The sequence below is a fragment of the Phoca vitulina genome, unplaced genomic scaffold, assembly GCF_004348235.1.
Source record: "Phoca vitulina isolate PV1807 unplaced genomic scaffold, GSC_HSeal_1.0 scaffold1, whole genome shotgun sequence".
NCBI lineage: Eukaryota > Metazoa > Chordata > Mammalia > Carnivora > Phocidae > Phoca > Phoca vitulina.
This window is the reverse complement of record NW_022589704.1, coordinates 78947153-78961367: the sequence shown is the minus strand read 5'-3', so window position 1 is coordinate 78961367 and position 14215 is coordinate 78947153. Positions and strand designations below refer to the sequence as shown.

At 37.7% G+C, this 14215-nt stretch overlaps 1 long non-coding RNA gene across 2 annotated transcripts in view; it reads left to right on the top strand.

The window, feature by feature from the left end:
• LOC116645020 overlaps nucleotides 1–14215 on the top strand; it is a 218077-nt gene that overhangs the window by 77155 nt on the left and 126707 nt on the right. The window lies entirely within an intron of this gene.

Below are 14215 nucleotides of genomic sequence, written 5' to 3'. Positions count from 1 at the left end.
TCTGTGTTCATTTTCAGACTGCCCCATGTTGTGGGTGGGGACTGACTTTGGGCTGAGGGGTGGGAGTCCTGATATCCATTTTGGGAGAGAAGACAGAAGTAGCAGCTCCTTTGCTGTGTGAGTCAGAAAAACAAAGCCATGGTGACACTGAATAATGTTGAGTTTGTGGCTACACCTTCATTGCTGTTCTGTTTGCAGAAGGGGATTTTTCCCTTTCCTCTCAGAGTTTGAAAAAGCTTTATAGTCACAGTGAAGTAAACTCTTTGCTCCATACCCCTGACATTAAAATAGGAAATAATAATATACTCAGGTGCTAATCCTGGGGTTGATCTTTTAAATGTCTCTCTAATTGAAGTAAGAAGGATATTAATCCTGGGGAACATGTCATGGGTAACAAAACATTCTTGACTTTGCAGATCACAGGATGAGTTGGTACCAGTTACAGCTTTTTTTTTTCCTAGTAGCATTCAGTGTAATGGAAGCCGAGGAACCTACCAACTCAATATGCTATTTCAACACATTCAGTCAGCCAGTAGACTTAATTTTAAGTTCATTTCTGCATGGATCATTTACAGTGTTAATTTGTGAGTTTGCATGGTGACTGCTTTTTTTTTTTTTGTCTCTTTTGCATCACAGTTATTGGTCACAAAGTGAGTTAATTAATTTTGTCACTTAATTGTTGCTATACTTCTCTCTCTCTCTTTTTTTCCCTAAAGCAATGTCTGTTTTTTGTCATCACTTGCTGGACTAGATCAGGTCCTTCTCTTTGATTTTTTAAAGATCTTTGTGCATATAGCTGCTTTGGCAAGTCAGGAATCAAACTGACAGCCCATTGGAAAGGCATACACTGTCACAAGTCTGAAGAGGCACAGAATGGCAGTTCCCAAGCTCAAGTGCAAGGCTTGCCTCTCAGGTCTTCTTTAGCTTACTAGGTTCTTGGCTGTTGTAGGGTACTGATACCAGATAGCAGAGGGCCCGAAGTAACAAAAACAAGGCTCAGTGAGGTAATTGGGACTAAAAGAATGTTTGCCTGTCCCACAGACTTCTTTGCCAAATTTAATATAGCCTGTGAGAAACTGGGCACAGATACTTTTTGCTTTTTCCCAGTTGATTTCTCAAACTTTCATCATTATTATTTTATTTTTGCTATAGGCTTCTCTGGATTAGTGATCTGAAGAGTGGCATGAAAGTCATTTTTTTTCTCTTGTGTTATAACTTATCATGGCTCATCAAAGCAGGAAACACACCTAGAAATCCAAACTCAATGAGAGCTGAAGAAGTGAGAGTACTATTGGGTATCTTATTGGGTATACTATTGGGTATCACAAACACAGCTGCTGACCTTCAGAATGGTGAGGGGAGGTATGGCATCAGCCTGGCAATTAGATGTGTATGCAGAAAGGTAGCTGTATAGACTTGTCCTTGCCTTAATCGGGAACTCTTGGCAGCAGTTTATTCAATAGCCATTTTCTTTACTTCTTCCTTGCTACAGTAAGTTCATTTGGTTTAACAGTCTGATAGTCATGGCCAATAGGAGAGTCTGAGCCCCATCCAAATCCCAGGGACTGAATCTTGTTAAGTCTATTTCTGTCATGATGAGTCTGTGCACCTTGACAGTGATTAGTTTAGGAGTGGGATATGTGATATAATTGTGGCCAATTGGTATACTTCTGTTGGAAGGGGCTGGGGAGAAAGATGTTTTGATCTTTAGAAAAGATGCGGGAGAAAGTTGCTTTTCTGTCTCTGGTTAAATCTGGGTGAGGAGGTGATGCTGGATCTTCTGCATCTGTCCTATAATTACAAGAGGAGCTAGTTAAAGGATTAGGTGGCATGTTGAAGATAGCAGAGTAGACAAACAGAAAGAAGCTGATACCTTGAGGATGTCACCAAAGAGCCAAAATAAACATCCCCATAACCGTTCTTCTTCCCAGCTTCTTGAGACATCAGATTATAAATTCCCTGATGTTTAAAAGACTTTTGATTGGGGTCTTTTTATCTCGTAGTCAAAAATGATGCAGTACCATTGTAGATAAATTATTTATTCCATTCTTAGAATCAAATCAGAAACTTACATATGGAATCACTGGTCTGTTTTCTTGCTGTTTAACCCATTGTACAGTGGTCTAGAGATCTTCCAGTCATGGATTCCTTCAATAAATGGTTGTTGAGCCTTTACTATGAGCCAAACACTAAAGATGGCACCATGAACCAAATCAGTATTGTTCCTCCTTTCATGTAATTTATAATCTAATGGGAAGCAGAGATCCTGAACATGTGTAGTTGGAGTAAAATACCTATGGATTCAATGATGACTTTACCTGCAGCATCAGCATCTGTCTTTTCAGAATGTGTTTAGCCAAGGTGCTCACAGCCACAGCTGGAGGCCATGACAGTCTGATCTCACTGTGATCAGATTGCTGTGGTTGCTGGACTTTGTGGAAAGGATAATAAGAGGAGACTGGCCCACAGGCACTGAGGGCTCTACAATTTCTCCTGGCCATTTTAATAAGTTACAGTACTTCCCCTCATGTTCTGCTCTTGCCTTTTGGGTTTGTTCATTGGTAGTAAGAAAATTAAAATTAGAATGTATTAATAAAAACATATAAATGCAGTTCCTAGCAAACAGTATATAAATATAGGAATATTTACCTCTAATTATTCCTAGTTAACATTTAGGAGAGAGTGTGAGCCAGATTTTAAGGAGGTAGTGTCTTTCATTAGCCAAGCTTTTCTTTCTGAAATTTTCCCACTCATGGCCTCTTTTCTTCCATTCTGCAAATATTTTTTGAGTCTTTGCTGTGCCCTGGGGATGCAATGAATAAACCAGGGTGCAAACATAAGGGTCTCCATTTCATTCTTGAAGAGCTTTATTATAAGTGAAGAGTCCAGGTTTGGGGGGCAGACAGCAGGTCTTGAATTTTGGCTCTGTCACTTATTAATTGTGAGGCCTTGAGTAAGTTGAGAGATCTGTTTGACTTCAGACTCTGTAAACAAAATTGTCAATAATTATAGTACTCATAACATAAGCATTTATGGAGATTAAATGAGATAATGCAGGTAAAGCATTTAGCTAAGTGTTTGGCGCATGGTATTGCTCAATAAATGGTAACCACACTCAGAGATCAGGCATGTGCATTAGCAGCTATGACACAAGCTAGCGAGCGGCAAGCCCAGAAGAGCTAGAGGAAGAATGCTGCCTGAATTTAGAGGAAGGAGTCTCTGGGAAGATGATTGGGAGCCACTTAAAGGGGGAGGTGCCATTTGACCTGGGTTTTCTCAGCTTTGACTTAAAATTTGGCTTCTTTTTCTGTTTTGGTTAACTGTCAGAGCCAGTACTCTCACTTTTCAGAGGTAGATTCCATGTTGATGAGGGCTGGTAGCTCTCCTTTATCCCCTGAAAGCACCACTGACTCCAAGCAGTCAACTCCTTGAAAGCAGGCTTGATCACTGAGCAGAGATGGGAATGAGATAGGGCAATCTATCCCCACTACTAGAAATATATCCCATGTTTTTAACTTAGATTGCTGTGCTGATAGTAGGAGATCAAAAATCCTGTGATTTAGAAGAGGCTTGTGACATTGAAAACAGATATTTTTCTTTCCCAGATGTTAATTCACTGATATTTAAAAAGAGACGGTTGGGTTATGCAATATATAGGAGATCATATGGCAAGGGCTAAATGGGATATAGGACATACATACTCAGCACAGTGCTTCTAACAGAGGGGACACTCAAAAGCATCATTAAAATATTTATAATCACAGATCCTGTAATTTTTATTATATTAGTTTGCTATTGCTTCCATAAAAATTACCATAAATGTGGCACCTTAAACAATATGAATTTATTATTTTCTTATATTTTTGTGGTTAGAGGTCCAACACAATTTTCACCAGAATAAAATCACAGTGTTGACAGGCTACTGTGTTCCTTTTTGGAGATGCTAGAGGATGATCTGTTCTCTGCTTATTTGAGTTATTAGCAGAATTCAGTCCCTTCTGGTTTTAGGAGTGGAATCTCCTTTTCCTTTGGGTTTCCAGTTGAGGGCCATTCCCAGCTTCTAGAAGCTACTCCACATTCTTTGGCTCTTGACTCGCTTCCTCCATCTTTACAGCCAGCAGTGGTGGGTCAACTCCTTCTCTTGCTTGGAATCACTCTTCCTAATGTCTGTCTCTCTAACATAGCCTACATAAATCCTCTGCTTTGGAGGGCTGATAGGATTGGATTGGGTCCACCCAGGTAATCCCGGATTATTTCCCTACTTCAAGGTCTGTACCCTTAATGACACGCACAATGCCCCTTTGCCACATATTCATGGGTTATGAGTGATTAGGGAGTGGATATCTTTGGGGGGCATTATTCTGCCATTAGCACTTATCTTTTCACATTAAGGAAAGCATGTTATGAACAGATCTTTTAATTTTTTATCTTGGAGTTCCCATTCTCTACTTGATTTTCTATCCCCGGCACACCCAACATTTCAATGGATCTTTGTTTCCATGCAACAATCTTTATAGCATTCTCTCGCTTTATGCATGAATACTTTTCCTTCTCTATTTCAATTTTTTCTCTCCTCTCCCTTGAAACCAATAATTTTTACAATTACCCAATCTGTTATTACAGCTATCATTCTCAAATCTGTTATATTTAGCTTTTGTCCCTACTTTTCTATGAATTTTCTCTATTTTATCAGTGTATATATAGCTTCTGCATCCTGTGTTCTTAGAATTGTTATTTTAAGGCTTTAGAGAACTGGATTAAGAGAAAGAAGAGAATGCAATAATTTGAGAAATGTTCTGCTTGCTTTCTAGCAATATAGTTTCTTTTTTATTTTCATTATAATTTTTATTAGATTTTTAATTACAAAATTAATGCATACCAATTCTAACAACTGATGCAATATTAAATGAATAATAAATAATAACTACTCCTTAACCCCAGCTAATCTCACACCTAGTTAATGAAAGTTCACAATTTATGTATCCTGTGTATCTTTCTATTCCTTTCTCTATGCTCATATAATGGTATGCAAATACACAGAGCCTTTTCATTCTCATTTGTTATAATGGGTTGAATGGTGTTCCTTCAAAATTCTTATGTTGAAGTCCTAACCCCCAGTAACTCAGAATCTGACCTTATTTGGAAATAGAGTCATTGCAGATGTAATAGTTAAGAGGAGATCACTAGAGTGGTGTCCAATATGACTGGTGTCTTTATAAAAAGCAGAAATTTGGGCACAGAGACATGTACACAGGGAGAATGCTATATGAAGGGGAAGGCAGAGATTAGGGTGATGCTTCTATAAGCCAAGAAATACCAAAGATGGCAGCAAACAACCAGAAGCTAGGCAAGAGTCATGGAACAGATTCTCTCACAGCTCTCAGAAGGAATCAAACCTGCCAACACCTTGGTCTTGGACTTCCAGTATCCAGAACTAGGAGACAATAAATTTCTCTTGTTTAAGTCACTCAGTTTGTGCTACTTTGTTATAGCAGCCCTAGCAAACTAATACATCTGCTTCACAAATGTGGGATCATATTGTACAAATTATCTTATGACATGCTTTGTTTACTTAACATGTCAAGAACATCTCTTTAGGTAATGTATTTTATTTATTTATTTTTTTAAAGATTTTATCTATTTATTTGACAGAGAGAGAGACAGCGAGAGAGGGAACACAAGCAGGGGGAGTGGGAGAGGGAGAAGCAGGCTTCCCGCAGAGCAGGGAGCCCGATGCGGGGCTCGATCCCAGGACCCTAGGATCATGACCTGAGCCGAAGGCAGACGCTTAACGACTGAGCCACCCAGGCACCCCTAGGTAATGTATTTTAAACAAGAGTGTTTTCATGCTGTGGCAGCATATGGAATGTAAGACTGGAGCTGCTCAAGGCCCCTTTCTTCCAGTCAGGATTGGGTCTGGGAAACAGTAGAAGTCATGTAATAGCTCCAGTTACAAGGAATGGACAACGTGGCTGCTGGCATGGCAGGCAGGAACTCAGAGTAGTCTCTTAGAGTTTTATTCATGCAGTCCCTTGATGCACCAGCATAGAATTTGACTTAATGAGGAAAAAAAAACCCTTTACACAACATGTGCATGTGTTATACCACAACATAAGCACTGGCTGAACTGGTAGGTCCCTATTATATTTTTAAGGAAAAACAAAATCAAACAAATAACCAAACACCTGTGAAGACTTTAGTAGCTTTGATATTCTAGGAATTCCCCTGACTTTTGACCACTTCAAGTAAACCCAGCCCACCATGGTGAGAATGCGATGCACCAGAAGGAGAAGGTGCAATAAATAGTCTCTTCAGCAGAGGGATTTTTGACTGGGGTACTAAAACTTGATCCAAGTGGCTGAGGCATTTATACTTGTGAATATTTTCAGGATAGGTGTGGGTGTGCAAGGATTAGAGGTGGGGGGATATGGTGTACCCCAGGGGAAATGGTAATATCTGTGATTGGTAACTTCCATGGTGTCTAAATAATGGTCAAATTTTGAATGAATTCTAGGCCACAACACATAGAACACTGCTCTCAGGGCATTTATATGCATTCTAGGTCCAGCCTTCCAGAAGTTTTAAGAGTTCATACAACAAGTTTACATGCCAGGAATTCTCTACATATTCATGCCATTCTTGGAGTGATTTATCCGTGAAACAAAGCAGCAATGGAAAACTAGGCAGATACGGCTTCCTTTTAAGGTCACTGGTGCAAAGCAGAGTACACTGTGTGTGAAGATTGAAATAGGAAGGTTTATTTAGGGAGGAAACATTATGGTTATTTTGCTAGTCTATCAGGTAATACTTTGTTTTGCCCAAAAATGGTAGGAATTTGGTTCTATTGAATTATCAGCAAAATAGGAGTATATCTAAGAATATTCACAGGATGAGTTACATTCTTAAGTTGACTGTTCAGTTATTTTGACATTTATGCCAACTCTATGTCCTTTTCAGCTTTAAGTTTATCTTTTAGATTTTTCTGAGTATAGCTTTAGATCACAATAATCACTTCATGAACAGAATGGGCCCATTACTAGTCAATATTCTGTTTAAAATATTTAAGGATATCTTCTAAATAGTGGTATATAACTCCTGTGATGATATATACTTGGCCACATGACAGAATAAAATGAAATTAGGTGATTGTATTTAATTAAATCAAGCTATAGGTTCAAAATAAAACAAAAGGTGATACTTTTATTTCTTTTTTTATTTCTTCAGGGTATTGTGTGTAGAAGATAATTTATTATATGTGCCTTCAGACTGATGCTTGTGGCTTCTGAACTATATATAGATCTGGTTTTCTGTAGGGAAAGGGAGAAGGGTGATTGCCTTAATAGGAGAATAGTGCCAAGAGGTTAAGGGAACATGGGTGTGTCTATGCCTGAGCCAAACTCCATCTTTTTCTGATCTAAAGGTTTTCAGAACCTAGGTTTATATTAATTTTCTTTCTTTTCTTTCTTTTATCATCAACTTATAACAATGGGAAAACAGAAGATAAGTAATAATTTGTTCAATGTTAGAGTAATCCTTATTTTGTTTCCAAAATTATCTAACTGTATAATTTTTATTTCTTAGCTCACTTAACCCATGGAGATGTTATTTCATGAACAGCTTTAAGGAAATTTAAGGAAGGTTTTAGAGTAAGTATAATTTCAAGGAACCATTTTAAGCATTTTGCATAGTGCATAGAGTTTGAGAGTGGCACGTGAGCCACAAATTCAGACTTTGGACTTACTAAATATTTGCTGTGATATGGGACAAACCCTGAAAGAAAATTCTTTCTGTAACTAAATATAGATAAAGGCACTATGAAAGCAAGTGTATGAGTGCAATTGTGTGAAAGAAACTGAAGGACTCCTGTTTTGCCTTAGAAGATAATGAGAGAACCCATTGATATAAATCTGTAGACAGAAAATTTAAGATTGCCACATTATTCAAAAAAAAAAAAACCCAAAAACCTGCCACATTATTCAACCTTCCATTTTCCTAGAATATTTTATTTCCTTTACCTGATCTGTAAATGTGGAATGAGGATGGAGTAGGGACAAGTGCCAAGGAGGAGAGGTACTTAGGTTTCATTATTTCTAAGATTAATGATATTCTCTACTTTTGCTTTATATTAAATACATTACATCTTTTTTTAAAAAAAAGAATATTTGGGGGAGTGTAACATCCTAGTAAATAAGAGCTTTCTCTTCCTACATCCATGTGTATTAGTTAATATAGGCTAATGGCTATAACAAACAGCCCCGATGTTTAGATGATTTAATATAATAGAAGCTCGTCTTTCTTTTGTTTCATAGTCCAGTGTAGATCAATGTAGGGCTTTGCACTCGGGGACACTCGGGGACCCAGGCTCATTCCCTTATGTGGTTTTACCATCTTGTTCTTCTCGTCTTTCAGTTGCACATATGGGAAAGAGAGAACGTGGAGAAGGCATATCTCTACCTTTAACTACATTGTCCCAGAGGTGATGCATATCACTTCTATTTATATTTCATTGGCTGGAACTCAGTTCATTGATTCCATCTAACCACAGGGTGGCTAGAAAATTTAGCCTGGTGGTGGGGCCAGAAGAAGAAATCTCCGTGCCACAATGTGCAATAATTTTCAAATAAGTGTGAAGAAATAAAATGGGTTTAATCCTAAAAACAATATAAAATATATTTAATATTTGGATTCTTACAGTGCTTATTGTTGTGAACACCAAGTCTGTCCATACCATGGATTCATTCATTTACTTATTCAACAAGTATTTATGGAGTGCCCACTCTGTGCCATTTTGCTAGACACTGGTATACAGTGGTGAGCCAGATAACCACAGTCCCTGCATTCATCAAGTTAACAGTTCAGTGGTAAAATTAATGATGATATACTAGTAGATGATTGTCATTCCCTAAGGGCGTGGGGTGTTGTTTTTATTCAGAGTTGGGTTTCAGCAGAGTCCATCATTTTATACCCTTTGATATATTTTTTAAATGAAGATGCTTTTATTCCATTCCTTTTATACTCCTACCAGGAAGATAAAAAAAAATGTTCTTATTTTGCAATTTGGGTCTCTCCTCCCACAAAACTACCTCCATGGTGAGTAACTCAAACTGTTGGGACAGCCTAATAGAGGTTCTGGCAGAGAAGTGGTGAGAACAAAGCCTGTTTGGGAATGGACAGGTTGGCCTCTCACCCGGACAGGCTCTCAGAAACCTCATGTGGCCGGATCTGCCCTGGGTACACCCAGCCACAAATTCTTTAGGTGAGATCTTCTCAGGGAATGCCCCAGCATGAGAAAGGATTCAAGGGCATTTTTTTCCCCACAGCCTGTTACTGTGGTATATGATTTCATTGTCAGCACATGAAAGGCTATATATCAGGCCAGTTAAATACACAAGTTTGGAAGTATCCTAGTGATTCAAGTTATCTGGTGCCTTTTCTTTTGGGAGGCATACAGATATGGGAAGGCATCCTTATGGAATTAGTCATAAGGAAAAGATTGCCATTTCTTATAGACTCTGGCTCCCTGGAGCTGAGGAGATTGAGGGTGAGGGTGGGGACACCTGTCATCTTGAGTTCAAAATTAATCCAAGAGCTATAGGTCTCATTTGATGCTACTTGATCTCCTAGCAGCCTTGGGGGCAAAATTGAAATCTGTGGAGATTGCTAGAGGATCTTCTCCCCAGGACCAAATGAGAATCTAAATTTATAGTAATCCTTTAAGATGAAAAATAATCCCAAGGGACTTTGATCTCTCTCTCTCTCTCTCTGTCTCTCTCTCCCTCCCTCCCTCCCTGTACAATTGTAACCACCTTGAAATTTAAAAATCTTGAATATTTCTTGAATATTAAGAATTCAGTAACCCCAAATTTAGCTGATGTTCACAGCTAACACTGAGTTCAAGCAAAATAACCAAACCTTAGGGGGAAAAAACGCCTCTGCACAAATGACCTCAGAATGGTTGCTCATTCCCCTTTTTTCTAGAAGAGAAGCCAGAAGTGATTGAAACTATCGTCAAACTATTAACATTTCATCAAGAGCTTTGTCTTCCCTGACATGGGAAATATCATTTATGAAAAGAAGCCAGTCTCTAAGGAATGGGATAGACTGTGAAATATTAAAGATGGTAAGACTATGTCTGATATGAATTGAAACATTTTTGAGATACATCTCATCTCAAGAGAAATAATTTCTTTGTCACTTCTAGAGTTGCAGCTCACTTTTATTACACTTATGGATACACACACACACACACACACACACACACACACTGTATTTATTTAAGTGGTAGAAATGGAAAACTCAGTACCTGGGGTGTTTGAAAGATGTTTCCAGTGAAAAATTTAAATGTCTTAGATATTTCTTAGGTATTTTAAGGAAAATCAATCATGTGATAAAGTGTTTCATACTGTAATAATATAATGGTTGTCAACTTGAAACTACTATTGTCAGAAATTAAATGATAAAACTTTTCCATTGGAATTTTTCTGTTGCCACAAGGGATTCCCCATTTTATATTTGTGAAGAGCAGCTCTTTTTTTAAAAATATATTTTATTTTATTATGTTATGTTAGTCTCCATACATTACATCATTAGTTTTTGATGTAGTGTTCCATCGTTCATTGTTTGCATATAACACCCAGTGCTCCATCCAGTATGTGCAGAGCAGCTCTTTTTGAAATTTAAAGTCAAATTCAGAATAAAGCCCTTCTGAGAGTGAACAGACTAAATGTTATTTGGGATAAATATAGTTGCTGTTCTTGTTCAAACATAAAATATTAAAATGTATGTTTGCCCAATATTTCTGGGCTCCTGAAGTTGTGAGTTTTACTCAGACATATAGACCATCATCATCATCATCAATTGGGCAATAAAAGAGAAAAAAATAGAGGAGGGCAGTGAGAGGGCTTGTTATTTTTTGTGTTCTTAACTTTTTCTTTAGCAAAATTGACTCCTCTTTGGCTTCTTGAATGGTTTCTCATTTTTGGAGGCACTCATTTTATTATTTTAAGCTTATTTACAAAATTTTGTTACTTAGATAGCTTTTAGGGAGTTGTTTGTTATCATTATTCTTATTAGGTAAGTATTTTTTGTGCCTCTTTAGAAGATAATTCATAGAGAAAGAATTCTGATATATTCTGTGGTGTATGTATGTATGTATGTAGTGTGTGTGTATATTCATGATATCATGTGTGGGTAATTTCCATGGGTTAAAACCTAGAAGTGGAAAATTTAACTTTTATTTATTGATGTTTAATATCTGCCAGGTGGATAACTAAATCTTCTGAATTATTAACTTTTCTATGTAAAAGTATTTATCAAAGATGATAGAACTTTTTCTCAAATGTTCCAATATGCAAGCTTTCTGTTTAGCTGGTTAGTCATCTGAAAATATAGTCAGGTCATCTATCATAAACCCTGCTGGTAGGCCTGAATATGAAAGTTGTCCTTCCATCTGGCACTCTTGTGCCCTCAGACTCAGATAGGATTATCCATTTCCCTCTTGAAGGAGGCAATGCAGTGGGGCCTGAAAATAATGGTGAAGACTTGGTTTTGAGAATTGCATCAACAATTTTAGAAAATTCATTTATTATCTTGATTTTTGGTCACTTAATCTGTTTTTAGTCTTCTCATAAACCGTGGTTAATGATAACCCACTTTTATCATGAAAAAATGAAAATAAAGGTGGTAAAACTACTTTCTTATAAAGTTCTCAAGAGATGCTAGGTGTTATTTTTTGTTTTGGAATTTAAAATCACATGTTCCACTTGCCATGTTCTTCAGTTCCTATTTATTCACTCAGCAGAGATATATTGATACAAGTGTCAGATCCTGGGCAGGTACTGGGATATGGTGGTGACTTCCTACTTAGAGCTAATAGTCCAGTGGGAAATCTGACTTTAAAGAGATATACTAATAAGTATGTAATCATGCGTGGTCATAAAAGCTGGAGTAGAAGAGTACTTGTTTTTAGGAGAGGGTATAGTGGAGATTTAATTTGGATTGTAGGCCAGGGAATGCCTGTTTGAAGAATTGATAACCCATTTGATATTAGATTATAAGGAAAATCGGGGCAGGTAAAGAGCAGGTTAATAGGTCTTCAAGAAGAGGAAATAGCATGTGCTGTTACTGTAGGTAGAAAGAAGTCCAGCATCCTGAAGGAATTGAGTGATGGCCAGTATGGCTGTAGGGTAGTGAATTGGGGGTGGGGTGGGGCTGAATAATGGAGGATGATAAGGCTGGAAGGGCAGGCATGGACTACACCACAATAATGTTTTGGGATTTATTTTAAATTTGGTTGGTAGGCCATTAAATTGTCTGGAGTCGGTGAGTGGCATGAGCTGATTTGATTAAAGAGTGTAAACCCAAAATAATAAGCCATCTCATTAGCCACACCTGTAATACCTTTATCCAATAATTCTTATAATAATATAGGTACTCATCATCATAAACACTGAAACAATTTATAAAAATACACAAAGGAAGGCAAAATTCATTGTGGATCCCATCATTCAGAGATCACTCTTAACATTTAGACAGACTTTCTTTCACACCATATGCAGACATGTTTACAGTTTTTGTTCAGCAGATAAACTATATTGTTTTTTTCCTCCATTGATCTTAATAAACACTCAACATATTGTGGTCATTTTTCTATACCAGCAGTAATGTGCATCAATATGCTTGATGGATGCTTAGTTGTCCATTCTGGTGAATTATACTAATTGGCTTAATCAATTCCCTATTGAGTTTTAACTGTTTCTGATTTTTTTGCTAACATACTGATGTGGTAGGGCAATCCTTATTCATCTTCATACGTAGATATATTTCATGTATGTGATTATCTCATTAAAGTAAATGTTGAAAAGGGAAAATGCTAGTTAAAGAATTTGTACATTTTATGTTTTTGTGTATATTGCCAGTCATCTGGAATTTCCCTTAGAGAATCATGTAAAGAAGAATAAGAATTTTTTTCCCTAAATCAATAGCCAGTTGTCTTATTCACTGAAAAACTGGATGGGCAACACGAACACCAGTTTTACTCTTTGCAAACTTAAGATTGGTTTTTCTCACTCGTTTATCTGTGTACCTGTCCATTTCTCTTACTGAACTATAAACTCCCTTTTAGTGGTAGTAATGTCTGCTTTGGGCCATGCCAAGTTCCTGTCCCAGTTTGCCTATTTACTAGCTGCAAGACCAAAGACAATAAGCAGTTACAGTGGCTGTAATTTGTCTGTAAAATACTTTAGGAAGGACAATAAATGTGTGAGTGTAAATTAGTTTTAATCCATGCCTAGTTAACATTGAAGTATCCTAATCCAGATTACATACCTGGAGGGTGCTTCGTTAGCATTTGAAAGACTCTAATCAGGACTTCACTTTCTGAAGGCTGTGGGTCCAAACCTTCAGCTACTGCTATCTCAATCTTCATTTGAGGGTTTTCAATGAACATAAGAACTGCTGGAAATTATATTTCATTGGTGAAATGTGCAGTGTACCAGATATGCAATTTCTTTGTACCAAACAGTACACACTTGCTTTCTTTGTACCACACAGTAACCTGGAATGAGATCATGGGGGAGAAGTCCCACAGTCTTTCAGATATTTACTAGGGAGAATCTGCTAGTTGTACAGGCCATTTCCTACTAGGAATGCCCTGTAGGTCACTTTTTTTCACTCTTTTTATAAAAATGTTCAGCCAGGGGACTTCTAGTGGCTTATAACTACTGGGCCCCTTTGGGCAGCCTCTGGGCTGCATTGAAGTTAGTCACAAAACTTTGACCATGCCCCTACTCTTCTCAAAATACTAAACTCACACCAAAAATAATAGCAGGTAGTGAAAATATTACTACGGTTTTTCGTGGGGAGGTGCAGAGATTGCCAGATCACAAAGCTTAAGAAAACTTAACTTTACACTTCTTTGTTCTCTCTCCCCAGTCTCATCCTATCACCCCTCAAGTTTTCCATTTACTATTTCTTTTCTTTCAATTTTCCCACTTTTTAAAAAAATTTTTATTTATTTATTTATTTGAGAGAGAGAGAGAGAGAGCACATGAGAGGGGGAGGGCCAGAGGGAGAAGCAGACTCCCCACTGAGCAGGGAGCCTGATGCGGGACTCGATTCTGGGACTCCAGGATCATGACCTGAGCCGAAGGCAGTCGCTTAACCAACTGAGCCACCCAGGCGCCCAACTGAGCCACCCAGGCGCCCTCAATTTTCC